This window comes from Phyllobates terribilis, unplaced genomic scaffold, assembly GCF_046119375.1.
Source record: "Phyllobates terribilis strain yellow unplaced genomic scaffold, ASM4611937v1 Scaffold_11__3_contigs__length_659146591, whole genome shotgun sequence".
Lineage (NCBI taxonomy): Eukaryota > Metazoa > Chordata > Amphibia > Anura > Dendrobatidae > Phyllobates > Phyllobates terribilis.
The window spans coordinates 609,919,315-609,944,421 of record NW_027362771.1 but is presented as its reverse complement, the minus strand read 5'-3'; the positions used below and the strand labels follow the sequence as shown (position 1 = coordinate 609,944,421).

General features: G+C 42.6%; 6 non-coding genes across 6 annotated transcripts; all 6 read left to right on the top strand.

The window, feature by feature from the left end:
- Nucleotides 1-68: 68 nt before the first annotated feature.
- Nucleotides 69-150, top strand: TRNAL-UAG (transfer RNA leucine (anticodon UAG)). Its single transcript has one exon. It is a non-coding gene; the product is annotated as a tRNA-Leu (tRNA).
- Nucleotides 151-1,529: 1,379 nt separating this feature from the next.
- TRNAL-AAG (transfer RNA leucine (anticodon AAG)) lies at nt 1,530-1,611 on the top strand. The gene has a single exon. It is a non-coding gene; the product is annotated as a tRNA-Leu (tRNA).
- Nucleotides 1,612-2,986: 1,375 nt separating this feature from the next.
- Nucleotides 2,987-3,068, top strand: TRNAL-AAG (transfer RNA leucine (anticodon AAG)). Its single transcript has one exon. It is a non-coding gene; the product is annotated as a tRNA-Leu (tRNA).
- A 7,179-nt stretch (nt 3,069-10,247) lies between these two features.
- Nucleotides 10,248-10,329, top strand: TRNAL-AAG (transfer RNA leucine (anticodon AAG)). The gene has a single exon. It is a non-coding gene; the product is annotated as a tRNA-Leu (tRNA).
- A 7,187-nt stretch (nt 10,330-17,516) lies between these two features.
- On the top strand, nt 17,517-17,598 carry TRNAL-AAG (transfer RNA leucine (anticodon AAG)). Its single transcript has one exon. It is a non-coding gene; the product is annotated as a tRNA-Leu (tRNA).
- A 1,377-nt stretch (nt 17,599-18,975) lies between these two features.
- On the top strand, nt 18,976-19,057 carry TRNAL-AAG (transfer RNA leucine (anticodon AAG)). The gene has a single exon. It is a non-coding gene; the product is annotated as a tRNA-Leu (tRNA).
- Nucleotides 19,058-25,107: the final 6,050 nt, after the last annotated feature.

Genomic DNA, 25,107 nt, shown 5'->3' with positions numbered 1-25,107 from the left:
TAAAATATTTTCTGCCACTTACATCAAAAGTAAACTTCTGATATAAATAACTTTAAACATAAGTAAGAGGTAGCGTGGCCGAGCGGTCTAAGGCGCTGGATTTAGGCTCTAGTCTCTTTGGAGGCGTCGGTTCAAATCCCACCGCTGCCATTATTTATTTGGATAAAATTTTTACCAAAAATTAGGAAACGGTTGAGGAAGTAAAGGGGGATGAGAACTTAGGAGGCAGCGATCATGCTATACTATAATTTTGAACTACAAAAGGAGGAAAACCTGCGAAAACTGAGATTTTAAGATTGGACTGTAGAAAGACAGTTTTTAATGGACTCAGTAAAAAGCAAGGAAAGGTAGGATGTTCTAAAGGAAAGAAATGTCCAGGAAAGATGGGAGATTTTGCTAAATTTAATTCTCACTGCACAATCAGTAACAATCCTGAAAAGAAGGAAGAATGGAAAGCATTTACTGAGACCAGGAAGGCTGAATACTGAACTTAAAAGCTTGCTGAAAAGGAACAAAGAAATGAGTATCAAATGGAAAGAAGGGTTCATATCTAAACAAGAATATAATGCTGTCTGCAGGGAAAGCTGGGCTAGCGTTAGAAGAGCTAAAGCCATTAATGAATTGAGGCTTGCAAGAGAGACCAAAAGCAATAAGAAAGGATTTTGGAAGTAAGTCAAAAGTTAAAGAAAAGCCAAAGATGCTATAGGATTTTTAAAAGATGAAAAGGGTAATGTGGTCAATAATGATGTTGAGAAGACTGAACTTTTAAATTCCTATTTGGCATCTCTGTTCTCTAAGAAAGCAAATGTAACATCAAGTGATCTTCAATGTGCTGTAGAAGAAAAGGAACATGTTAAAAAGTCATACGTATGAATACTGCATATGAGTGTTCATGTTAGCTTTAGGCATCAGAATTAATTACATAATTTACCATCTATGTTACATCCATGTCAGTTCAATCAATGATCAACCATTCTCAAAATTTGCCAAAATCAATCTTGGTCAAATGAGGTCTAACTGCTAGCTCATATCCCTGCTGCCTTTTTAGGATTATCAATACAGGATGAGCACAGTGATTAGCAAACATAAACAGAGCCATGCTGCTTCTGCTGCTTTCCAGTAAGTCACCCTAGTGATGAACTCATAGCTACACTGCTCTGCACTGCTGTATAATGTCTTACTTGCTGCTGCTTCTGATTATCTGTTACGTACAGGCAGGGGTGTAGGAATCCTTCATGTTTGAGTGTCCTGTATGTGGGAGATCATAGCAAGTAATCTATACCACCTAATTCAGTGATATCTAAAAATTAGCGGATGAGCCAACAGAGGAAAGATTAGATAATTATCTGGATACAAGTCATATGTTTTGCAAAATGGTGCCCCAGAGTCAATGTAAAAACAAATCCCTGATAACTACGTTGCTCATGCATAATAACATTTGTATTTTTGTCTAATTAGATATACAATGTTTTCTGCCACTTATATCATTAGCAAATTTCTGATTTAAATAAGTTTGAACATCCAAATGAGGTAGCGTGGCCGAGCGGTCTAAGGCGTTGGATTAAGGCTCCAGTCTCTCTGGAGGCGTGGGTTCAAATCCCATCGCAGCCATTATTTATTTGGATCTAATTTTTACCAAAAATTAGAAAACAGTTGAGGAAGTAAAGGGGATTGAGAATTTAGGAGGCAGCGTTAATTCTATCCTATACTTTTGAACTACAAAAGGTGGAAAACCTGTGAAAACTAAGATTTTAAGATTGGACTGTAGAAAGGCAGTTTTTAATGGACTCAGTAAAAAGGAAGGAAATGTAGAATGTTATAAAGGAAATAAATGTCCAGGAAGGATGGGAGATTTTGCTAAATTAAATTCTCACTGCACAATTAGTAACAATCCCGAAAAGAAGGAAGAATGGAAAGCATTTATGGAGACCAGGATGGCTAAATACTGAAATGAAAAGCTTGCTAAAAAGGAACAAAGAAATGAATATCAAATGAAAAGAAGGGTTCATATCTAAAGAATATAATGCTGTCTGCAGGGAAAGCTGGGCTAGCATTAGAAGAGCTAAAGCCAGTAATGAAGTGAGGCTTGCAAGAGAGACCAAAGGCAATAAGAAAGGTTTTTGGAAGTAAGTCAAATGTTAAAGAAAAGCCAAAGATGCTATAGGATTTTTAAAGGATGAAAAGGGTAAAGTGGTCAATAATGATGTTGAGAAAACTGAACTTTTAAATTCCTATTTTGCTTCTGTGTTCTCTAAGAAAGCAAATGTAACATCAAGTGATCTTCACTTTGCTGTTGAAGAAAAGGAACATGTGAGCAAGTCATACATAAGAATACGGCATATGAATAGTCATGTTGGCTTTAGGCATCAGAATTAATTACATAATTTACCATCTATGTTACATCGATGTCAGTTCAATCAGTGATCAACGATTCTCAAAATTTGCCAAAATCAATCTTGGTCAAATGAAGTCTAACTGCTAGCTCATATCCCTGCTGCCTTTTTAGGATTATCAATACAGGATGTGCAGAGTGATTAGCAAACATAAACAGAGCCATGCTGCTTCTGCTGCTTTCCAGTAAGTCACCCTAGTGATGAACTCATAGCTACACTGCTCTGCACTGCTGTATAATGTCTTCCTTGCTGCTGCTTCTGATTATCTGTTACTACAGGCAGCGGTGTAGGAATCCTTCATGTTTGAGTGTCCTGTATGTGGGAGATCATAGCAAGTAATCTACACCACCTAATTTAGTGATATCTAAAAATTAGCGGTTGAGCCAACAGAGGAAAGATTAGTTAAATATCTGGATACAAGTCATATGTTTTGCAAAATGGTGCCCCAGAGTCAATGTACAAACAAATCCCTGATAATTGCGTTGCTCATGCATAATAACATTTGTATTTTTGTCTAATTAGTTATACAATGTTTTCCGCATCTTATATCATTAGCATATTTCTGATTTAAATAAGTTTGAACATCCGTATGAGGTAGCGTGGCCGAGCGGTCTAAGGCGCTGGATTAAGGCTCCAGTCTCTCTGGAGGCGTGGGTTCAAATCCCACCACTGCCATTATTTATTTGGATCTAATTTTTACCAAAAATTAGGAAACAGTTGAGGAAGTATAGGGGGTTGAGAATTTAGGAGGCAGCAGTAATTTTATCCTATACTTTTGAACTACAAAAGGTGGAAAACCTGCGAAAACTGAGATTTTAAGATTGGACTGTAGAAAGACAGTTTTTAATGGACTCAGTAAAAAGTAAGGAATGGTAGGATGTTCTAAAGGAAAGAAATGTCCAGGAAAGATGGGAGATTTTGCTAAATTAAATTCTCACTGCACAATCAGTAACAATCGCGAAAAGAAGGAAGAATGGAAAGCATTTATTGAGACCAGGATGGCTGAATACTGAACTTAAAAGCTTGCTGAAAAGGAACAAAGAAATGAGTATCAAATGGAAAGAAGGGTTCATATCTAAAGAAGAATATAATGCTGTCTGCAGGGAAAGCTGGGCTAGAGTTAGAAGAGCTAAAGCCAGTAATGAATTGAGGCTTGCAAGAGAGACCAAAAGCAATAAGAAAGGATTTTGGAAGTAAGTCAAAAGTTAAAGAAAAGCCAAAGATGCTATAGGATTTTTAAAAGATGAAAAGAATAATGTGGTCAATAATGATGTTGAGAAGACTGAACTTTTAAATTCCTATTTGGCTTCTGTGTTCTCTAAGAAAGTAAATGTAACATCAAGTGATCTTCACTGTGCTGTAGAAGAAAAGGAACATGTGAGCAAGTCATACGTATGAATACGGCATATGAATAGTCATGTTGGCTTTAGGCATCAGAATTAACTACATAATTTACCATCTATGTTACATCCATGTCAGTTCAATCAATGATAAACCATTCTCAAAATTTGCCAAAATCAATCTTGGTCAAAAGAAGTCTAACTGCTAGCTCATATCCCTGCTGCCTTTTTAGGATTATCAATACATGATGAGTAGAGTGATTAGCAAACATAAACAGAGCCACGCTGCTTCTGCTGCTATCCAGTAAGTCACCCTATTGATGAACTCATAGCTACACTGCTCTACACTGCTGTATAATGTCTTCCTTGCTGCTGCTTCTGATTATCTGTTACGTACAGGCAGGGGTGTAGGAATCCTTCATATTTGAGGGTCCTGTATATGGGAGATCATAGCAAGTAATCTATACCACCTAATTCAGTGATATCTAAAAATTAGCGGATGAGCCAACAGAGGAAAGATTAGTTAAATATCTGGATACAAGTCATATGTTTTGTAAAATGGTGCCTCAGAGTCAATGTACAAACAATTCCCTAATAATTACGTTGCTGTTGCATAATAACACTTGTCTTTTTGTATTATTGGATATAAAATATTTTCTGCCACTTACATCAAAAGCAAACTTTTGATATAAATAACATTAAACATATGTAAGAGGTAGCGTGGCCGAGCAGTCTAAGGTACTGGATTTAGGCTTCAGTCTCTCTGGAGGCATGGGTTCAAATCCTACCACCGCCATCATTTATTTGGATCTAATTTTTACTAAAAATTATGAAACAGTTGAGGAAGTAAAGGGGATAGAGATTTTAGGAGGCAGCGGTAATTCTATCCTATACTTTTGAACTACAAAAGGAGAAAAACCTGCGAAAACTGAGATTTTAAGATTGGACTGTAGAAAGGCAGTTTTTAATGGACTCAGTAAAAAGGAAGGAAAGGTAGGATGTTCTAAAGGAAAGTAATGTCCAGGAAGGATGGGAGATTTTGCTAAATTAAATTCTCACAGCACAATCAGTAACAATCCCGAAAAGAAGGAAGAATTGAAAGCATATATGGAGACCAGGATGGCTGAATACTGAACTGAAAAGCTTGCTAAAAAGGAACAAAGAAATGAATATCAAATGGAAAGAAGAATATAATGCTGTCTGCAGGGAAAGCTGGGCTAGCGTTAGAAGAGCTAAAGCCAGTAATGAATTGAGGCTTGCAAGAGAGACCAAAAGCAATAAGAAAGGATTTTGGAAGTAAGTCAAAAGTTAAAGAAAAGCCAAAGATGCTATAGGATTTTTAAAAGATGAAAAGGGTAAAGTGGTCAATAATGATGTTGAGAAGACTGAACTTTTAAATTCCTATTTTGCTTCTGTGTTCTCTAAGAAAGTAAATGTAACATCAAGTGATCTTCACTGTGCTGTAGAAGAAAAGAAACATGTGAGCAAGTCATACGTATGAATACGGCATGTGAATAGTCATGTTGGCTTTAGGCATCAGAATTAATTACATAATTTACCATCTATGTTACATCCATGTCAGTTCAATCAATGATCAACCATTCTCAAAATGTGCCAAAATCAATCTTGGTCAAAAGAAGTCTAACTGCTAGCTCATATCCCTGCTGCCTTTTTAGGATTATCAATACAGGATGAGTAGAGTGATTAGCAAACATAAACAGAGCCATGCTGCTTCTGCTGCTTTCCAGGATGTCACCCTACTGATGGATTCATAGCTACACTGCTCTGCACTGCTGTATAATGTCTTCCTTGCTGCTTCTGATTATCTGTTACGTACAGGCAGGGGTGTAGGAATCCTTCATGTTTGAGGGTCCTGTATATGGGAGATCATAGCAAGTAATCTATACCACCTAATTCAGTGATATCTAAAAATTAGCGGATGTGCCAACAGAGGAAAGATTAGTTAAATATCTGGATACAAGTCATATGTTTTGTAAAATGGTGCCCCAAAGTCAATGTACAAACAATTCCCTGATAATTACGTTGCTGTTGCATAATAACATTTGTATTTTTGTCATATTGGATATAAAATATTTTCTGCCACTTACATCAAAAGCAAACTACTGATATAAATAACTTTAACCGTATGTAAGAGGTAGCGTGGCCGAGCGGTCTAAGGCGCTGGATTTAGGCTCCAGGTTCTCTGGAGGCGTTGGTTCAAATTCCGCCACTGCCATTGTTTATTTGGATCAAATTTTTACCAAAAATTAGGAAACGGTTGAGGAAGCAAAGGGGGTTGAGAACTTAGGAGGCAGCGATCATAGTATTCTATAATTTTGAACTACAAAAGGACGAAAACCTGCGAAAACTGAGATTTTAAGATTCAACTGTAGAAAGACAGTTTTTAATGGACTCAGTAAAAAGTAAGGAAAGGTAGGATGTTCTAAAGGAAAGAAATGTCCAGGAAAGATGGGAGATTTTGCTAAATTAAATTCTCACTGCACAATCAGTAACAATCCCGAAAAGAAGGAAGAATGGAAAGCATTTATTGAGACCAGGATGGCTGAATACTGAACTTAAAAGCTTGCTGAAAAGGAACAAAGAAATGAGTATCAAATGGAAAGAAGGGTTCATATCTAAAGAAGAATATAATGCTGTCTGCAGGGAAAGCTGGGCTAGAGTTAGAAGAGCTAAAGCCAGTAATGAATTGAGGCTTGCAAGAGAGACCAAAAGCAATAAGAAAGGATTTTGGAAGTAAGTCAAAAGTTAAAGAAAAGCCAAAGATGCTATAGGATTTTTAAAAGATGAAAAGGGTAATGTGGTCAATAATGATTTTGAGAAGACTGAACTTTTAAATTCCTATTTGGCTTCTGTGTTCTCTAAGAAAGTAAATGTAACATCAAGTGATCTTCACTGTGCTGTAGAAGAAAAGGAACATGTGAGCAAGTCATACGTATGAATATGGCATATGAATAGTCATGTTGGCTTTAGGCATCAGAATTAACTACATAATTTACCATCTATGTTACATCCATGTCAGTTCAATCAATGATCAACCATTCTCAAAATTTGCCAAAATCAATCTTGGTCAAAAGAAGTCTAACTGCTAGCTCATATCCCTGCTGCCTTTTTAGGATTATCAATACAGGATGAGTAGAGTGATTAGCAAACATAAACAGTGCCATGCTGCTTCTGCTGCTATCCAGTAAGTCACCCTATTGATGAACTCATAGCTACACTGCTCTGCACTGCTGTATAATGTCTTCCTTGCTGCTGCTTCTGATTATCTGTTACGTACAGGCAGGGGTGTAGGAATCCTTCATATTTGAGGGTCCTGTATATGGGAGATCATAGCAAGTAATCTATACCACCTAATTCAGTGATATCTAAAAATTAGCGGATGAGCCAACAGAGGAAAGATTAGTTAAATATCTGGATACAAGTCATATGTTTTGTAAAATGGTGCCCCAGAGTCAATGTACAAACAATTCCCTAATAATTACGTTGCTGTTGCATAATAACATTTGTCTTTTTGTATTATTGGATATAAAATATTTTCTGCCACTTACATCAAAAGCAAACTTTTGATATAAATAACATTAAACATATGTAAGAGGTAGCGTGGCAGAGCATTCTAAGGTGCTGGATTTAGGCTTCAATCTCTCTGGAAGCATGGGTTCAAATCCCACCGCCGCCATCACTTATTTGGATCTAATTTTTGCTAAAAATTAGGAAACAGTTGAGGAAGTAAAGGGGATAGAGATTTTAGGAGGCAGCGGTTTTTCTATCCTATACTTTTGAACTACAAAAGGAGGAAAACCTGCGAAAACTGAGATTTTAAGATTGGACTGTAGAAAGGCAGTTTTTAATGGACTCAGTAAAAAGGAAGGAAAGGTAGGATGTTCTAAAGGAAAGTAATGTCCAGGAAGGATGGGAGATTTTGCTAAATTAAATTCTCACAGCACATTCAGTAACAATCCCGAAAAGAAGGAAGAATTGAAAGCATATATGGAGACCAGGATGGCTGAATACTGAACTGAAAAGCTTGCTAAAAAGGAACAAAGAAATGAATATCAAATGGAAAGAAGAATATAATGCTGTCTGCAGGGAAAGCTGGGCTAGCATTAGAAGAGCTAAAGCCAGTAATGAATTGAGGCTTGCAAGAGAGACCAAAAGCAATAAGAAAGGATTTTGGAAGTAAGTCAAAAGTTAAAGAAAAGCCAAAGATGCTATAGGATTTTTAAAAGATGAAAAGGGTAAAGTGGTCAATAATGATGTTGAGAAGACTGAACTTTTTAATTCCTATTTGGCTTCTGTGTTCTCTAAGAAAGTAAATGTAACATCAAGTGATCTTCACTGTGCTGTAGAAGAAAAGGAACATGTGAGCAAGTCATACGTATGAATACGGCATGTGAATAGTCATGTTGGCTTTAGGCATCAGAATTAATTACATAATTTACCATCTATGTTACATCCATGTCAGTTCAATCAATGATCAGCCATTCTCAAAATGTGCCAAAATCAATCTTGGTCAAAAGAAGTCTAACTGCTAGCTCATATCCCTGCTGCCTTTTTTGGATTATCAATACAGGATGAGTAGAGTGATTAGCAAACATAAACAGAGCCATGCTGCTTCTGCTGCTTTCCAGTATGTCACCCTAGTGATGGATACATAGCTACACTGCTCTGCACTGCTGTATAATGTCTTCCTTGCTGCTTCTGATTATCTGTTACGTACAGGCAGGGGTGTAGGAATCCTTCATGTTTGAGGGTCCTGTATATGGGAGATCATAGCAAGTAATCTATACCACCTAATTTATTGATATCTAAAAATTAGCCGATGAGCCAACAAAGGAAAGATTAGTTAAATATCTGGATACAAGTTATATGTTTTGTAAAATGGTGCCCCAAAGTCAATGTACAAACAATTCCGTGATAATTACGTTGCTGTTGCATAATAACATTTGTCTTTTTGTCATATTGGATATAAAATATTTTCTGCCACTTACATCAAAAGCAAACTACTGATATAAATATCTTTAAACATATGTAAGAGGTAGCGTGGCGGAGTGGTCTAGGCGCTAGATTAAGGCTCCAGTCTGTCTGGAGGCGTGGGTTCAAATCCCACCGTTGCCATTATTTATTTGGATCAAATTTTTACCAAAAATTAGGAAACGGTTGAGGAAGTAAAGGGGTTTGAGAACTTAGGAGTCAGCGATCATAGTATCCTATAATTTTGAACTACAAAAGGAGGAAAACCTGCGAAAACTGAGATTTTAAGATTGGACTGTAGAAAGACAGCTTTTAATGGACTCAGTAAAAAGTAAGGAAAGGTAGGATGTTCTAAAGGAAAGAAATGTCCAGGAAAGATGGGAGATTTTGCTAAATTAAATTCTCACTGCACAATCAGTAACAATCCCGAAAAGAAGGAAGAATGGAAAGCATTTATGGAGACCAGGATGGCTGAATTCTGAACTTAAAAGCTTGCTAAAAAGGAACAAAGAAATGAATATCAAATGAAAAGAGGGGTTCATATCTAAAGAAGAATATAATGCTGTCTGCAGGGAAAGGTGTGCTAGCGTTAGAAGAGCTAAAGCCAGTAATGAAGTGAGGCTTGCAAGAGAGACCAAAAGCAATAAGAAAGGATTTTGGAAGTAAGTCAAAAGTTAAAGAAAAGCCAAAGATGCTATAGGATTTTTAAAGGATGAAAAGGGTAAAGTGGTCAATAATGATGTTGAGAAGACTGAACTTTTAAATTCCTGTTTTGCTTCTGTGTTCTCTAAGAAAGCAAATGTAACATCAAGTGATCTTCACTGTGCTGTAGAAGAAAAGGAACATGTGAGCAAGTCATACATAACAATACGGCATATGAATACTCATGTTGGCTTTAGGCATCAGAATTAATTACATAATTTACCATCTATGTTACATCGATGTCAGTTCAATCAATAATCAACGATTCTCAAAATTTGCCAAAATCAATCTTGGTCAAATGAAGTCTAACTGCTAGCTCATATCCCTGCTGCCTTTTTAGGATTATCAATACAGGATGAGCAGAGTGATTAGCAAACATAAACAGAGCCATGCTGCTTCTGCTGCTTTCCAGTAAGTCACCCTAGTGATGGATTCATAGCTACACTGCTCTGCACTGCTGTATAATGTCTTCCTTGCTGCTGCTTCTGATTATCTGTTACGTATAGGCTGGGGTGTAGGAATCCTTCATGTTTGAGTGTCCTGTATGTGGGAGATCATAGCAAGTAATCTATACCACCTAATTCAGTGATATCTAAAAATTAGCGGTTGAGCCAACAGAGGAAAGATTAGTTAAATATCTGGATACAGTCATATGTTTTGCAAAATGGTGCCCCAGAGTCAATGTACAAACAAATCCCTGATAATTACGTTGCTCACGCATAATAACATTTGTATTTTTGTCTAATTAGATATACAATGTTTTCTGCCACTTATATCATTAGCAAATATGTAATTTAAATAAGTTTGAACATCCATATGAGGTAGCGTGGCCGAGCGGTTTAAGGCGCTGGATTAAGGCTCCAGTCTCTCTGGAGGCGTGTGTTCAAATCCCACCGCTGCCATTATTTATTTGGATCTAATTTTTACCAAAAATTAGGAAACAGTTGAGGAAGTAAAGGGGATTGAGAATTTAGGAGACAGCGGTAATTCTATCCTATACTTTTGAACTACAAAAGGTGGAAAACCTGCGAAAACAGAGATTTTAAGAATGGACTGTAGAAAGGCAGTTTTTAATGGACTCAGTAAAAAAGAAGGAAAGGTAGAATGTTATAAAGGAAAGAAATGTCCAGGAAGGATGGGAGATTTTGCTAAATTAAATTCTCACTGCACAATCAGTAACAATCCCGAAAAGAAGGAAGAATGGAAAGCATTTATGGAGACCAGGATGGTTGAATACTGAACTTAAAAGCTTGCTAAAAAGGAACAAAGAAATGAATATCAAATGAAAAGAAGGGTTCATATCTAAAGAAGAATATAATTGTAATGCACACGCCCGGACTGACTGGCGTGTGCGTGTTTATGTAGTGATTCCACTGTGCCATGAACCGGAGAGTGCCTGGAGGGGCGTAACTAAGTTTCTGCCCGATCCGACCAAGGTCGCACGACGGCATACGACACCAGTGCACCAGGGAGGAACCGAGAAGAGGAACCAGGGTCTACTCCAGGTCAGACTCCGGACACGGCTGTTGACCCACACCGGGGAATACAGGAACAGGCAGACTAGAGCACAGGCTGGGTAGGGTCCAGCACAGACTGGGAGACAAATTTGAAACCGCAGACGCGGTAGACAGAGCTGAGCAAAGCGAAAACCGCAGACGCGGCGGACAGAGCTGAGCAAAGCGAAAACCGCAGATGCGGCGGACAGAGCTGAGCAAAGCGAAAACCGCAGACGCGGCGGACAGAGCTGAGCAAAGCGAAAACCGCAGACGCGGCGGACAGAGCTGAGCAAAGCAAAAACCGCAGACGCGGCGGAGAGATGAGCAAAGCGAAAACCGCAGACGCGGCGGACAGAGCTTAGCAAAGCGAAAACCGCAGACGCGGCGGACAGAGCTGAGCAAAGCGAAAACCGCAGACGCGGCGGACAGAGCTGAGCAAAGCGAAAACCGCAGACGCGGCGGACAGAGCTGAGCAAAGCGAAAACCGCAGACGCGGCGGACAGAGCTGAGCAAAGCGAAAACCGCAGACGCGGCGGACAGAGCTGAGAAAAGCGAAAACCGCAGACGCGGCGGACAGAGCTGAGCAAAGCGAAAACCGCAGACGCGGCGGACAGAGCTGAGCAAAGCGAAAACCGCAGACGCGGCGGACAGAGCTGAGCAAAGCGAAAACCGCAGACGCGGCGGACAGAGCTGAGCAAAGCGAAAACCGCAGACGCGGCGGACAGAGCTGAGCAAAGCGAAAACCGCAGACGCAGAGGGAACAGGACTCTGTTCACATGGAACAGACTAGAAGGGAAAGGCAGAACCAGATACCCACAGGGTACTTGCAGAGAATTAGCGAGTGGACCACAAACTCACAAACGGAAGTACAGTGACAACGAGCAGGAGTTAGGTACGAGTTCAAACTCTGCAGAAAAAGGAAAGGAACGGACATAGAGAAAAAACAGGTAAAAGATAGGAGAGAGTTCAGACTGGTACTGAGTGTACGGAGGAGACCGACACTGCAGCGGGATACAGGAGCGGGTCTGGGAATACGGCCCCCAGAGAGGCGAGACGAACAGGCAAGGAGCGTGTTCAGACTAGCCTGGAAATACAGCCTCCAGGAAGGCGGAACAAACAGGCAAGGAACGAGTACAGACTGCAGGTTAAGATACACAGATAGGACACAGTACAGACATGGGAACAGATACTGCAAGACAGGTAACATAGACAGGACCTGGCATGTCAGAGACAAAAGCCAACTGACAGGGCAAGATGCTCAGGCATGGGTTAATTGGGGCAGCTGTTTAAATAACAGGTGACAGACAGCAATAGGCTGAGGACGCACAAGGGGTGTGCCTGCAGCAGGTACAAAAAGCAGGAAGTGATCGGGCGCCGCCCTTAAGCAGCAGACACTGAAGCAAACAGACAGCATGGAGGGAAGCCAGAGAGACACCCTGGACTGGAGATCAAGTGCGCGTTCTTGCACAGTGGGAGATGGACCACTATGCAAGGACGCTGCCAGGTATGTTACAGTACCCCCCCCTTACGCCCCCTCTTCTTCAGGCCTGCCAGAATGTTCCGCAGGGAATTCGAGGGCCAATCCTTTACTTCATGGAGATCACTTCCACTGTCCACTGGAGAAACTGGTCTCCTCTGGTTTGCTAGGATGCTACCTCCTATCCAGCCATCCTCAGCAACAGACGAAACAGGTGGAGTACCAGGAACAGCACACAGGGAAGTCTCTCTCTACTTATTATCAGGTAGCACCCCAGAGGGTTCAGGAGACAACTGGAAGTCCTCCGCCGGGTTGAAGGAGTGCAGAGACTCGGGGGTAACCTCTGCTTCGGGGTACATCTTGTCAAACTCACAGGATGAAATGGGCGAGGTATCAGGTACAAGGTGTAGAAAAGTCCCTGTTACCTTGTTATCTGGTGGTACCCAGGAGGATTCAGAAAACAACTGGGGGTCCTCCGCCGGGTCGGAATAGTGCAGAGACTCGGGGGTAACCTCTGCTTCGGAGTACACTAGGTCGGACTCGCTGGATGAAGCGGGCGAGGTATCAGGTACCGAATATAGAAGAGTACCTGTCCATTCATTATCAGGTAGCACCCCGAAGGGTTCAGGAGACAACTGGAGGTCCTCCGCCTGGTCGGAGGGGTGTAGAGACTCGGGGATAACCTCTGCTTCGAGGTACATCTTGTGAAATTCACAGGAAGAAATAGACGGGTTATCAGGTACAGGGTGAGAAAAAGTCACTGTCTCTTTGTTATCTGGTGGTACCCCGGAGGAGTCAGGAAACAACTGGAGGTCCTCTGCCTGGTCAGAGGGGTGTAGAGACTCATGGGTAACCTCTGCTTCAGAGTACACTAGGTCAGACTCACTGGACGAAGCAAGCGAGGTATCAGATCCAGGATATAGGAAAGTCTCTGTCCATTCACCACCAGGTGGCACCCCGAAGGGTTCTAGAGACAACTGGAGGTTCTCCGCCTGGTCGGAGGGATGTAGAGACTCGGGAGTAACCTCTGCTTCGGAGTACACTAGGTGGGACTCACTGGACGAAGCGAGCAATGTATCAGGTACAGAGTATAGGAGAGTCTCTGTCCTTTCGCTACCAGGTAGCACCCCGAAGGGCTCAGGAGACAACTGGAGGTCCTCCGCCAGGTCGGAGGGGTGAAGAGACTCATGGGTAACCTCTGCTTCAGAGTACACTAGGTTGGACTCACTGGATGAAGCAGCCGAGATATCAGGTACCGAGTATAGGAAAGTCTCTGTCCATTCGCTACCAGGTAGCACCCAGAAGGGTTCAGGAGACAACTGGAGATCCTCCGCCTGATCGGATGGGTGTAGAGACTCAGGGGTAACCTCTGCTTCGGAGAACACTAGGTCAAACTCACTGGACGAAGCGGGCGAGTTATCAGGTGCAGGGTATAGGGAAGTCTCTCTCCAATTGTCCTCAAGTGGTATCCCGGGGGATTCAGGAGGCAACAGGGGGTCCTCCGGTGTAAATTCTGGGTGGGTAGCAGTCTCTTTGGGCAGGAGAACTGGTGCACTACCCACGCACATTACCCGTTGGGGCTTCTTCAGGATCCAGGGAGATGAAGCTTCATTACGGACTTCAAAGTTGGGGTCAGGAGGTCTCAGGGAGGACAGACCCTGGCGTGACGGCTTGCCTCTACGTCTAGCACGTCTGGACTGCCTCTTGAGGTTGGGAGAAGTATTCCGGAGAGTGAAGTCACCCTGTGAGGATTCTGGGTGGGCAGTAGTCTCATTGGGCTGAAGGACTATTGCGCTACCCACACACATTACCCATCGGGGCTGCTCGGGGATACTGGGAAGTGAAGCTTCAGCAGGAGCCTCCGGGTTAGGATCATCGAAGACCATTAGAAAGGCCACCAGGAAGGCCATTATGTCTAGGACGATAGGATCCTGTGCGTCCCATAGGGGAATGATCCAATTCAAGGCATCACCCGCTAGGTAAGACATCATGAAACCCACCTTAACCCGATCTGTGGGAAAACATAGAGGGTAGAACTTGAAGTGTAGCATGCATTGCTCCACAAATGCACGACTCTGTCTTGGATCCCCATAGTAACGTGGCGGATCCGCAGGAACGAGAGCTGATAGATCCATCTGGATGGGTGCGTAATTCGCCTGGAACTCAGCTAAGGAAAAAAAAAAAAAATGTATTTATTTATTTTTAATGCACGTATTCGCTGGAAAACATCTCAGAGAGCGAAGGCCGTGGGGCTCAACGGGAACCATGGCCTGAGCATGCTGTAATGCACACGCCCGGACTGACTGGCGTGGGCGTGTTTATGTAGTGATTCCACTGTGCCATGAACCGGAGAGTGCCTGGAGGGGCGTAACTAAGTATCTGCCCGATCCGACCAAGGTCGCACGACGGCATACGACGCCAGTGCACCAGGGAGGAACCGAGAAGAGGAACCAGGGTCTACTCCAGGTCAGACTCCGGACACGGCTGTTGACCCACACCGGGGAATACAGGAACAGGCAGACTAGAGCACAGGCTGGGTAGGGTCCAGTACAGACTGGGAGAAAAATTCGAAACCGCAGACGCGGTAGACAGAGCTGAGCAAAGCGAAAACCGCAGACGCGGCGGACAGAGCTGAGCAAAGCGAAAACTGCAGACGCGGCGGACAGAGCTGAGCAAAGCGAAAACCGCAGATGCGGCGGACAGAGCTGAGCAAAGCCAAAACCGCAGACGCGGCGGACAGAGCTGAGCAAAGCGAAAACCGCAGACGCGGCGGACAGAGCTGAGCAAAGCGAAAACCGCAGACGCGGCGGAAAGAGCTGAGCAAAGTGAAAACCGCAGACGCGGCGGACAGAGCTGAGCAAAGCGAAAACCGCAGACGCGGCGGACAGAGATGAGCAAAGCGAAAACCGCAGACGCGGCGGAGAGATGAGCAAAGCGAAAACCGCAGACGCGGCGGACAGAGCTGAGCAAAGCGAAAACCGCAGAGGCGGCGGACAGAGCTGAGCAAAGCGAAAACCGCAGACGCGGCGGACAGAGCTGAGCAAAGCGAAAACCGCAGACGCGTCGGACAGAGCTGAGCAAAGCGAAAACCGCAGACGCGGCGGACAGAGCTGAGAAAAGCAAAAACCGCAGACGCGGCGGACAGAGCTGAGCAAAGCGAAAACCGCAGACGCGGCGGACAGAGCTGAGCAAAGCGAAAACCGCAGACGCGGCGGACAGAGCTGAGCAAAGCGAAAACCGCAGACGCGGCGGACAGAGCTGAGCAAAGCGAAAACCGCAGATGCGGCGGACAGAGCTGAGCAAAGCGAAAACCGCAGACGCGGCGGACAGAGCTGAGCAAAGCAAAAACCGCAGACGCGGCGGACAGAGCTGAGGAAAGCGAAAACCGCAGACGCAGAGGGAACAGGACTCTGTTCACACGGAACAGACTAGAAGGGAAAGGCAGAACCACATACCCACAGGGTACTTGCAGAGAAGTGGCGAGTGGACCACAAACTCACAAACGGAAGTACAGTGACAACGAGCAGGAGTTAGGTACGAGTTCAGACTCTGCAGAAAAAGGAAAGGAACGGACATAGAGAAAAAACAGGTGAAAGATAGGAGAGAGTTCAGACTGGTATTGAGTGTACGGAGGAGACCGACATTGCAGCGGGATACAGGAGCGGGTCTGGGAATACGGCCCCCAGAGAGGCGAGACGAACAGGCAAGGAGCGTGTTCAGACTAGCCTGGAAATACAGCCTCCAGGAAGGCGGAACAAACAGGCAAGGAACGAGTACAGACTGCAGGTTAAGATACACAGATAGGACACAGTACAGACATGGGAACAGATACTGCAATACAGGTAACATAGACAGGACCTGGCATGTCAGAGACAAAAGCCAACTGACAGGGCAAGATGCTCAGGCATGGGTTAATTGGGGCAGCTGTTTAAATAACAGGTGACAGACAGCAATAGGCTGAGGACGCACAAGGGGTGTGCCTGCAGCTGGTACAAAAAGCAGGAAGTGATCGGGCGCCGCCCTTAAGCAGCAGACACTGAAGCAAACAGACAGCATGGAGGGAAGCCAGAGAGACACCCTGGACTGGAGTTCAAGTGCGCGTTCTTGCACAGTGGGAGATGGACCACTATGCAAGGACGCCGCCAGGTATGTTACAATAATGCTGTCTGCAGGGAAAGGTGGGCTAGCGTTAGAAGACCAGTAATGAAGTGAGGCTTGCAAGAGAGACCAAACGCAATAAGAAAGGATTTTGGAAGTAAGTCAAAAGTTAAAGAAAAGCCAAAGATGCTATAGGATTTTTAAAAGATGAAAAGGGTAAAGTGGTCAATAATGATGTTGAGAAGAATGAACTTTTAAATTCCTATTTTGCTTCTGTGTTCTCTAAGAAAGTAAATGTAACATCAAGTGATCTTCACTGTGCTGTAGAAGAAAAGGAACATGTGAAAAAGTCATACGTATGAATACTGCATATGAGTGTTCATGTTAGCTTTAGGCATCAGAATTAATTACATAATTTACCATCTATGTTACATGCATGTCAGTTCAATCAATGATCAACCATTCTCAAAATTTGCCAAAATCAATCTTGGTCAAATGAGGTCTAACTGCTAGCTCATATCCCTGCTGCCTTTTTAGGATTATCAATACAGGATGAGCACAGTGATTAGCAAAAATAAACAGAGCCATGCTGCTTCTGCTGCTTTCCAGTAAGTCACCCTAGTGATGAACTCATAGCTACACTGCTCTGCACTGCTGTATAATGTCTTACTTGCTGCTGCTTCTGATTATCTGTTACGTACAGGCAGGGGTGTAGGAATCCTTCATGTTTGAGTGTCCTGTATGTGGGAGATCATAGCAAGTAATCTAAACCACCTAATTCAGTGATATCTAAAAATTAGCGGATGAGCCAACAGAGGAAAGATTAGTTAAATATCTGGATACAAGTCATATGTTTTGCAAAATGGTGCCCCAGAGTCAATGTAAAAACAAATCCCTGATAACTACGTTGCTCATGCATAATAACATTTGTATTTTTGTCTAATTAGATATACAATGTTTTCTGCCACTTATATCATTAGCAAATTTCTGATTTAAATAAGTAAGAGCATCCGTATGAGGTAGCGTGGCCGAGCGGTCTAAGGCGCTGGATTAAGGCTCCAGTCTCTCTGGAGGTGTGGGTTCAAATCCTATCGCAGCCATTATTTATTTGGATCTAATTTTTACCAAAAATTTGAAAACAGTTGAGGAAGTAAAGGGGATTGAGAATTTACGAGGCAGCGTTAATTCTATCCTATACTTTTGAACTACAAAAGGTGGAAAACCTGTGAAAACTAAGATTTTAAGATTGGACTGTAGAAACGCAGTTTTTAATGGACTCAGTAAAAAGGAAGGAAAGGTAGAATGTTATAAAGGAAAGAAATGTCCAGGAAGGATGGGAGATTTTGCTAAATTAAATTCTCACTGCACAATCAGTAACAATCCCGAAAAGAAGGAAGAATGGAAAGCATTTATGGAGACCAGGATGGCTGAATACTGAACTTAAAAGCTTGCTAAAAAGGAACAAAGAAATGAATATCAAATGAAAAGAAGGGTTCATATCAGAAGAATATAATGCTGTCTGCAGGGAAAGCTGGGATAGCATTAGAAGAGCTAAAGCCAGTAATGAAGTGAGGCTTGCAAGAGAGACCAAAGGCAATAAGAAAGGTTTTTGGAAGTAAGTTAAAAGTTAAAGAAAAGCCAAAGATGCTATAGGATTTTTAAAGGATGAAAAGGATAAAGTGGTCAATAATGATGTTGAGAAAACTGAACTTTTAAATTCCTATTTTGCTTCTGTGTTCTCTAAGAAAGCAAATGTAACATCAAATGATCTTCACTGTGCTGTAGAAGAAAAGGAACATGTGAGCAAGTCATACATAAGAATACGGCATATGAATAGTCATGTTGGCTTTAGGCATCAGAATTAATTACATAATTTACCATCTATGTTACATCGATGTCAGTTCAATCAGTGATCAACGATTCTCAAAATTTGCCAAAAATCAATCTTGGTCAAATGAAGTCTAACTGCTAGCTCATATCCCTGCTGCCTTTTTAGGATTATCAATACAGGATGAGCAGAGTGATTAGCAAACATAAACAGAGCCATGCTGCTTCTGCTGCTTTCCATTAAGTCACCCTAGTGATGAACTCATAGCTACACTGCTCTGCACTGCTGTATAATGTCTTCCTTGCTGCTGCTTCTGATTATCTGTTACGTCCAGGCAGCGGTGTAGGAATCCTTCATGTTTGAGTGTCCTGTATGTGGGAGATCATAGCAAGTAATCTATACCACCTAATTCAGTGATATCTAAAAATTAGCGTTTGACCCAACAGAGGAAAGATTAGTTAAACATCTGGATACAAGTCATATGTTTTGCAAAATGGTGCCCCAGAGTCAATGTACAAACAAATCCATGATAATTGCGTTGCTCATGCATAATAACATTTGTATTTTTGTCTAATTAGTTATACAATGTTTTCCGCAACTTATATCATTAGCAAATTTCTGATTTAAATAAGTTTTAACATCCGTATGAGGTAGCGTGGCCGAGTGGTCTAAGGCGCTGGATTAAGGCTCCAGTCTCTCTGGAGGCGTGGGTTCCAATCCCACCGCTGCCATTATTTATTTGGATCTAATTTTTACCAAAAATTAGGAAACAGTTGAGGAATTATAGGGGGTTGAGAATTTAGGAGGCAGCAGTAATTTTATCCTATACTTTTGAACTACAAAAGGTGGAAAACCTGCGAAAACTGAGATTTTAAGATTGGACTGTAGAAAGGCAGTTTTTAATGGACTCAGTAAAAAGGAAGGAAAATTAGGATGTTCTAAAGGAAAGAAATGTCCAGGAAGGATGGGGGATTTTGCTAAATTAAATTCTCACTGCACAATCAGTAACAATCCCAAAAAGAAGGAAGAATGGAAAGCATTTATGGAGACCAGGATGTCTGAATACTCTACTTAAAAGCTTGCTAAAAAGGAACAAAGAAATGAATATCAAATGAAAAGAAGGGTTCATATCTAAAGAAGAATATAATGCTGTCTGCAGGGAAAGGTGGGCTAGCGTTAGAAGAGTTAAGCCAGTAATGAAGTGAGGCTTGCAAGAGAGACCAAAAGCAATAAGAAAGGATTTTGGAAGTAAGTCAAAAGTTAAAGAAAAGCCAAAGATGCTATAGTATTTTTAAAGGATGAAAAGGGTAAAGTGGTCAATAATGATGTTGAGAAGACTGAACTTTTAAATTCCTGTTTTGCTTCTGTGTTCTCTAAGAAAGCAAATGTAACATCAAGTGATCTTCACTGTGCTGTAGAAGAAAAGGAACATGTGAGCAAGTCATACATAAGAATACGGCATATGAATAGTCATGTTGGCTTTAGGCATCAGAATTAATTACATAATTTACCATCTATGTTACATCGATGTCAGTTCAATCAATGATCAAAGATTCTCAAAATTTGCCAAAATCAATCTTGGTCAAATGAAGTCTAACTGCTAGCTCATATCCCTGCTGCCTTTTTAGTATTATCAATACAGGATGAGCAGAGTGATTAGCAAACATAAACAGAGCCATGCTGCTTCTGCTGCTTTCCAGTAAGTCACCCTAGTGACAAACTCATTGCTACACTGCTCTGCACTGCTGTATAATGTTTTTCTTGCTGCTGCTTCTGATTATCTGTTACGTACAGGCAGGGGTGTAGGAATCCTTCATTTTTCAGTGTCCTGTATGTGGGAGATCATAGCAAGTAATCTATACCACCTAATTCAGTGATATCTAAAAATTAGCGGTTGAGCCAGCAGAGGAAAGATTAGTTAAATATCTGGATACAAGTCATATGTTTTGTAAAATGGTGCCCCATAGTCAATGTACAAACAAATCCCTGGTAACTGCGTTGCTCATGCATAATAACATTTGTATTTTTGTCTAATTAGTTATACAATGTTTTCTGCAACTTATATCATTAGTACCACAAAAAATCCCAAAGGCATATTGCCTAGTAGCACACTATATGAACCACAGGTAGTGTGCAGTAACAAATACTAAACTCCAAAAGCATGTATACCACCAAGAGAAAAGAGCGGAGCTTTTATAGCAAAGATAAAAAGGTATAAATCTTATTGACACAAAATTTAAGACAACACAAGAACATATAATAAAAAGACATGTGCAAGGGGGCTAGGAGCAGTAGCAGCGAATACTGACAGTACTAGGGGGGGGGGAGGGGGGATTAGGAATAACGGAATGATACATAAATGAGTCAAATAGATATAACTTGCATCCATAAAGTGCATAAATCCCCGAACCCCTAACTGTGGCAATGGGGCTCCACAAAGTAGAGCCCTACAAATGGACTATAAATTAAGGCAGTATCCAGGTTAAGTAATATGTCAGCCAAAGGAAGTCCAAATAGCAAAATGGGAAAAGTAGTGAAACCCCTCATTGGGGCATGTAGGAAAAAACCCCACAGTAGGGGAGGATAGCAGCTAGACAATGCTTACCCTAGGTCAGTAATCCAAAAAATAGAAGGGAAAGCCCGCTTCCCGACGCGCGTTTCGCGTGTATATTGATCGGCTTTCTCAAGGGAAGGTGTAATGATGTGGAGACAGGACCTTAAAATACATCATGTGGGAGGTCAGGTGGTGCACCACGTGACCGTCGGGTGGCCAATCACATCCATACTGCGGCGCATGCGCAGTGGAACAAGCAGGTCCCGCAGCTGCAACACGGCTGTCACTTCTGGGAGTACGCAGCAAAGGGCTGGATAGTCGCAGAAGGGAAGACGCCGGGCGCAGCTGCACGGGGCAAGGTCGAACCACGCGCACGTGCACAGAATGTGGGCGGCAACAAAGCAGAGGATACACTAAAAAGAACAGAGCATGGGGGTCGCTCTGTTGAAAGAAGCATATCACAATGAATGGGACACCTCTCCATATAAATCAATAAATTAGCACTGAATAATAATCACATACTGAAGCACCAATGATTCATAATACATGGAATACAGGGAAATCGTTGAGTTAGATGGATACATATAACAATCTCCATCCATAGTTATGATGCATGCAGAGAATCGAAGCTAGTGATTGCGAAGACGAGGTTGGTGCGTGGCTATATATCTTGAGAGGGTAGAAAGGACCTATATAAAAATTAGTGAACAGAAATATGGAAAAACAAAAATTAAGAAACATAAAAACCACACCAAAGAAAAAAATGAAAATAGAATAAAAAATGGAAAATAATAAAGAAAAAATTAATAATTAAAAACTGCTACAAAGAAATACAACAAATACGCAGAGCAGACCAAAGAGAAAATGTCACCAGGAGGAGGTACACGCAGGGAAGTTCATAAAAATGGAGCATAACTAATGGTCTCGTTCAGACCATTAGGGGACAGAGTATCCAGTGTAACTATCCACTTAGTTTCTGTCTGGGCCAATATACGTTTCACATTACCCCCTCTTGCCCCAAGATGGACAATGTCAATGCCCCGAATAAGTAATGATGATGGATTACAATCATGAAAGAGGCGAAAATGACGGGGAAGAGTTTTTAATTCAGAGGGGTCCGTCACGGACTTGGCCGCAGCAATGTCCCTAACGTGTTCCTGGACTCTGACCCTGAGTTCCCTGGATGTAAGACCAACATAAATGAGTGGACATCCACACGTAGCGTAATAAACCACATTGGTGGAACTGCAGGAGATACGGTGTCGGATGACAAATTGTTTATCCCCTGACGCAGAGTCAAAAGTCCGGGTGCGTAGGACATTGCTGCATGCCAAGCAGTGACCACATGGAAAACACCCTAGAGTGGGTTGAAATGTTGAAAGAAAAGTTTTATTAGGAGGGACGTAATGACTCTTGACTATCATGTCGTTAAGATTTTTTGCCCTCCTCGACGTCATGGACGGAGAATCTCCAAGGGTGTCCACCAGGGCAGGTTCTGTCAATAAGATGGGCCAGTGTCTCTTAAGGATAGTGCGCATCTCGTTCCACTTTGTATTATATGTAGAGATAAAGCGAGTACTAATTATTTTTGTGTCTTTCACAGCTCGTCACATTATTTTCATGGACTATAGGGCCCGTGACGTCACATGGCTCTCAACTCTAAATGATGTGTGCAAGGAGGATTTGGTTACCAACACCAATGACATTGCTCCAAATACGCAGATTTTAAGGGTACAACTTAAAGACCTCATTAGGAGGAGGACACGCACGTGGTGGAACCACGCTTTTTTGGAGAGATGCATACAGCGGGGTCTGATACCCAGGGGACTCCGTATCCAGGTGTTCCCCTCATTCCCCATTAATGACGAAGTATTTAAAGATAAATGGGAAGAATGCACCAATGCTTGCTCAAAGGGGCTTCTTACCCTTTTGAGAGACCGCAATCAGGCATCCATTATTGAAATGGAGAATGAGATAGAGGCTCTCTTAACTAATGTAAAACATGACTTGACAGTACCCGCTTTCAAGCAATTCAATGAGGAGATCGATGCAGAGATCCAGACTCTGGCAGACGAACTGCAAAAGGTCAAGACTAACAAGTTTCAGAGGGACATTAATGACCTGAAGGCTAATAGGGTATATAGATGGAGGAATCCTCTGAGGCAATCACGCCAGCGTTCTCGGAGTGATTTATCATCTAGATCTAGATCTTCATCCTTACGCTCAGATATTTCCAGCGACCACTCTACTTTGCTCCCTAAGTCTGATAATTCAGGGCCTAGGAATAAAAATAGTAACCACTACCGAGTTAATACAAGACAAAATGCCAAACGCTCAGCCCCGACTAAGGAACAACCGACGAATGACAACCTGAATAGCCTCCAGGTAATTAATCTCTCCTCACACACTTTCTCGGAAGCAGAATTGCAGGTACTTCGTTTGGGCCTGACCTTCTCCCCTTCTAATGGATTTCATCTTTTCACAGCCCTCAAGGACCTAAATCTTTTTTCACGCAAATTAATTTTGAAGAAATTGCATTATAAGGACCGTACCATGCCATCGGCAATGAGCTCTGCTGAGAGGGAGGCACTACAATCATTGGAGGACCTCCTCAGTGAACAGGCGACTGAAGCCAGAGGTAGGTTCCCCCCACAAATTTATCCAAAATCCACACGTTTTCCCCTCCTTCTAATCAGCCCAGCTGTTGAGATATTTACCAGACTGGTCTCGGAGGACTTTAGGAAAATCTCCAAGGCACGGGGACAGGATAATCTTACAGGTCCACAGAGAGCAGCCCTTAATAAACTCCAGTCATACCCTGATGTGGTATTCAAATGTGCTGACAAGGGTGGGAACGTGGTGGTTTGGCCGTGTGCCCTCTATGAGAAAGAGGCACTACGGCAGTTACGTGATAAAAACACCTACACAAAATTGAGCTACAATCCGCTTCCCTCCTTCTCAGCAGAGCTACAATCCATTTTGGCTAGGGCCTTTGAGGCGAATGTTATTGATAAAAAGGTCCTTGAGGGTCTTACTGTACGGTTCCCTAGGGTCTCCACTTTCTATCTGCTGCCCAAGATCCACAAAGACGCCGTCAATCCACCGGGGCGCCCGATCGTGTCCGGTATTGAGAGCCTCTGCGAACCTATCTGCAAATTTGTCGATTTTTATTTAAAACCTCTCGTAGAGACTCTCCCTTCATACTTAAAGGACACGACGGGTGTTCTTACTTGCTTTGACGGCGTCTCTGTGGACTCTGATACTTTATTGGTTACAGCGGATGTGGAGACCCTATACACGTGTATTGATCATTTTGACGGTCTGGAGGCGGTCCGCCTCTTCCTCGGGGCCTCCAACCTGGGCGACCCTCTCTGCGATTTTATACTTGAGCTGCTGCGGTTTATCTTGACCCACAACTTTTTCATTTTCAAGGACCAATTTTACCTCCAGCTGCGTGGCACGGCTATGGGCGCGGCCTGCGCGCCCTCGTATGCCAATCTCTTCCTGGGGGCCTGGGAGAGATCCCTTTTTGGCGACGAGGGGACGTGGGCCGCCACCCATATTTTATGCTGGTATAGGTATATTGATGATATCCTTTTCTTGTGGAGGGGTACACCGCAGCAGCTCAAAAGGTTTATGAGTGAGATTAACAGTAATGATTTGAATATCCGCCTAACATATCAAGCGGATGCAGCTAAAATCAACTTCCTGGACGTCAGCTTGGAGGTGGATTCTGACCTCTCCATTAGAACTGACGTATTTAGGAAGCCGACTGCTGTAAACTCACTCATTCATGCCTCTTCCGCACATAAACCCGCAACCATTGGGGCCGTCCCGGTTGGACAGTACCTGAGGGTGAGGCGGATCTGCTCCTCCTCTAAGGCCTTTGAAGACCAGGCTAAATCTCTTCAATCTCGATTTCTCGAACGCGGCTATAGTAAGCGTTCGATTAAAAGAGGATATAATAGAGCCAAAGCAACACCCCGCTCCCAACTTCTATATGGCCAGAGAATCAATAGGTCCACTGACAATCAGACTCGCTTTATCTCTACATATAATACAAAGTGGAACGAGATGCGCACTATCCTTAAGAGACACTGGCCCATCTTATTGACAGAACCTGCCCTGGTGGACACCCTTGGAGATTCTCCGTCCATGACGTCGAGGAGGGCAAAAAATCTTAACGACATGATAGTCAAGAGTCATTACGTCCCTCCTAATAAAACT